Genomic DNA, 4,521 nt, shown 5'->3' with positions numbered 1-4,521 from the left:
TTTCTTATACCTTAGCTACTTACATGCGCATTTGGTTTAATAACCAGAAAATGGAGACCAGGGGAGTGAATAAAAGTTAACCTAAAAGAAGATCACTTACTCTTGTTTAAAGCATTAAGAAACAACAGGTTGGAAAAGGGAGGACATTAATTTAGCACCACCCTCACATTTTGGGCCAAGAATATTCACAGTGGTAACAGAGCTAAGAGAAAACACACTTCCTCCAATACCCTGGAAACTGTGCATTATTCTCATTCTCAGGTGACATTTGACACAGAAACTCTGTAAATTATCCCCCCCCACACACCCTAGAGATTTATCAGGTGGCAGAAAAGGGACTTTGGGAACAAATTAATGAAGAGTGAGCACTAACTAAGGAATGGGATGACCAGGTGGTAGGACACGTGAAACAGGAGAAGAACCCACAAAAAATTCTTTGAACAATTCAAAAGTACGCATGCTGTGTAGAATGGGTGATTAATGAACTCAAACTCCATTGTACCAAAGCAGGTGAATTGATAAGCAAAATACTCTTGACAAGGAAGCACTGACTTTGTTCCTGAAATGGGACAGTGAAGTTGGAATAGTCAGGTGTTGTTTTCAATGGGTTAGGTTGTTTTCGTCGGGCTGGCTTCACGGGCGGGTAACAGACGACCAGGGACTCATAGTTGAGCTGTAGGCAGTATCTCTTTATTCATGCAGGACGCAGCACAATCTAAGACAAGCTAAGCTAAACTCAAAGTAAAGTACTACTCACAATGCTGTCTTTATATATACTTGCCAAGTAAGGTGGAAACAGGATGTGACATAGAGAGGGTGGAGAGAAAAGTGACTGGTGAAAATCAGAGTGTGACAAAGAAGGGATCAGGGTGTGACAAGGAGGGGGTGGAGCAGGCGAGAATCCTATCACTGAACCACAAATGCCCTGGAGGGAGGTGGAACTTGTTAACAGTGGTTATGTAAATAGAATAGTGTTAAGCAGGGGGGATTTAAACCAAATGAAACAGAAGGGGTCTCATGCATACCAACAGTCAGGCATTGAACCCTACAGAGAGGTCCTAATTTAAGAGGGTCTGACCCACAGTAGTACTTGAGCCATTGACATTAACTTCCCAGAGATACCTTTGTTTCTCTAGCACAAGAAAGAACACCAAAAGGCCCAGGTGGTCTTTCTTTCTTCCTTCCTTCCTTCCTTCCTTCCTTCCTTTCTTTCTTTCTTTCTTTCTTCCTTCCTTCCTTTCTTTTTTATGCATTTCAAGGGATGAATTCAGTATATGTGCTGCCGAAGCGAGCACTAAGGGATGAATTCAGAAATGCATGTATGTGGCCTTTTTTTTCCCCTCCATTCCTTAGAGAAAGGAGAAAAGAGAAAAGAGGGAGACACAGACACAGAGAAAGGAGACCACAATACCACTTCACCAGACATAGAGTTTCACCATTGTGGTTCATGGCAAAATAGTGAATTCATGTGGTACTCAGACTAGAATGCAGGGCCTCAGCCATGCTTTAGTGGGTGAGCTATCTCCTGGGCCCCAGATAGCCACTTTTAATGCCAGTATAGGTCATTCAATCAAAAACATTCACCCATTTAATTCATTTATATAGTTTTCTCTCCTCCTCCTTCTCTTCCTTCCTTTTGCTTCCAGGGTTATTGCTGGGGCTGAGTGCCAGCACTATATCGCCTATTCCTGGGAGCCACTTTTCCCCTTTTTATTGTACAGGACAGAGAGAAATTAAGAAGGGAGGGTAATAGTGAGAGAGAAAGATAGATACAAACCTGCTTTGTTACTTGTGAAGCATCCCCCCTGCAGGTGGGGAGTCAGAGGCTTGAACACAGATCCTTGCACTAGTCCTTGCACTTAGTATTATGTGCCCTTGACAGGGTGTGCCACTGCCTGGTTCCCCCGTTTAATTTATTAATGAGGCATTGATAAGCAATTAGAAACTGAGGTAGAAAAAAAAAGAAAGAAACTGAGATAGGTATTAGGGACACAAAGAATAACTTGGACTAGGTACCAAAATACCCCATTTTGAAGGTATCTAGATGGTGCTGTAATGATAGATAACCAATGGGTCCCTGTAGTTACAAAGACCTGGATTAAAGTTCTAAGTCTACCACTTCCCAGTTGTACATACAATGCTTTCATTTCCTTTTCTTTCGGTGTGAAAGGGATTATTCCTTTTTTTTTTTTTTTGTTGCAGGGAATTATTTGTGCTAGTCTTCTCTTATTAGGACTTTTGGACTAGTGTACAAAAGTTTCTCAGCACTAACCAAAAAGCACTGTAATTAAGAAAGAGAGAAAAGGGAAGGGAAGGAGGAGAGAAGGGAGGAAGAAAGGAAGGAAGGAAGGAAGGAAGGAAGGAAAGAATGAAGGATGGAGAAAGGAAGGAAAAAATGGATGACATTTTATTCTTTCCTATTTGTTGTTATGTTATATTGTTTCCCTATTTGCTGAGAACACAGAAAATGATACATTCCTTGATTCTCTGCTGCCCTTGAGATTCTTTTTACTCTGTAGTTAGCAACTGCCAGGATACACATAGCAAAAATTAATTAAACCACCTCCACCGATTTGAACAGCAAATGCACAGTGGCCATCACTAGTGAGAGCATCACAATGTCAAACAATGTCAAACGACATGACACCTCTGGTAATGCCAAAGTAATTGGCCAACACTACCAGCATGCATTCTTTCTAACAAGTCTCCGAAGTTTGTTAATACATTCTTCACCACACTGTCCAATTGTATCCTAACTCTGGGGCTTACAGAGTCCACAATTGAATTCTGCTGAAATGAAGCCTACATGCTTGCTTTGTCACATCAAAGTGGGAAGGAAATTTCCTGGAGGGACTGTTTCCAAACTACCCTCACTGCAAATCAATCCAGCGGAAAGCAAGCAAGGGTCTCAATGAACAAGTGTAATGAATAGCAGCCACTGGACATTCTGTCAAAGATGGCATTGCCTAATGATACCTACCCTGTCTTCTCTTAGTTCATTATGTCTTAGTTTCCAGTGGTGACAGAACTGTGTTTCATGGAATCACCGAACAAGAAGTATGGACAGATAATAAGTAATGAGATCCCCAGGCACCCACCATCTCTCTAAGGAGGTACCAGCCCTATTAAGAACAGAGTGAGGGACTCTCTGACCAGAGAGTCAAAGATACTGGCTGCGGGCTCGCTATGGGTCCCCCGCCTCCCCGGCCGTTGGTTGGCAGAGGTCAGAGCAGGCCCTTGGGAGTCCTGGGGTGAAGTGTCAGGGGGTGATGTGCATGGAGAGGAGAGAATCACACCAGACTCATCCAGCTCTGGGAGAGGCCTCAGAGGGGCGAACTCGTTTATTGAGGGAGAAAGCAGGCAGATATACCCATTGTCCACAAAGAAGGTTGAGGTAATCATTAACCCAAACACAATACATAATTACATCTTGACCTACAAACTGATCACACTGGAAAGTTACCATACAAGGCCTGATGATGAGTTCACAATGCATATTTCTCTGGAAGTAAATTACAGGCACTTTAGGGCAAGGAGGAAGGGAGCAGTTGAGCAAAACCAGGATATTTGCAGTGGTTTTCAAGTTGGCCATACACAATACACAGTAACTCATGACCTTTGTTTTAAGGGGGAAGGAGGAGCATGTGCAGAAAGGTAGCCTCCATCCAGAGAAGCCATTCATCATTAATTCACAAGGTTGGGGGAACCTGCCATTGTCTCTAACTTGGGGTCTACCCGCTCAGACTCTCATGAAAACAATAGCCTGGACTTCCCGGATAGTGGGCCCACTCCAGACAACTGACTCTATTTGAGCCTATAACACACTCTGCTGTGTGTCTGGGCAAGTCTCTACTGTGCTCTCTGCCTAGCTGGTGACTTTTCCAAAATGGTAACATTTCCACCTGTCTTTTCCTTTCTTTGTAGGGGAATTGTATCTGCTGATTGCTTCCCATAAACTAATTTAAACTGAAAAGGGCAAATTTCTGGTAATGTTTATGAGTAGTAAATCTGATCTTCACAAGATAATAACATGTAGACATGGAAAGTGAGTTTTTTTTTTTTAAGAGTGGAATATAGCTGGGGCCCTAATCAGGGAGTCCTGAGTCTTCCAAACAGACATGATGGGCCTAGACCTCAAATAAATCCCTCTCTCCATTGTTTCCGGTCATCTCTATCAGGAACAACACAATAGACCCCTTTGTGGGCCCCCACAGGACCTTGCCCTCAACCTGGATCAACAATGGTAGAGAATGTTCCATCCTCTGAAGGGAGGCTGGACAACATACTCTATGCTACACCTGAGGAATATGGATCGATACTAGGACAGCTTGGAATTTTCCTACTCATGACCACAAAATGTGAGCTCAGATCTAGAGGGATGTAGAGGTCACACAGGTTCCTAAGCTAATTATAGGCCCCAGATCACATCAAATTGATGGGGTTTACAGTAATATTTATACTCCTTTCACATTTTAGGGAGCTACTCTCTTCCCTGATCCAGCTTTCTGGTCCTTTTCCCAG

This window comes from Erinaceus europaeus, chromosome 9, assembly GCF_950295315.1.
Source record: "Erinaceus europaeus chromosome 9, mEriEur2.1, whole genome shotgun sequence".
NCBI lineage: Eukaryota > Metazoa > Chordata > Mammalia > Eulipotyphla > Erinaceidae > Erinaceus > Erinaceus europaeus.
This window is presented reverse-complemented; position numbering follows the sequence as displayed.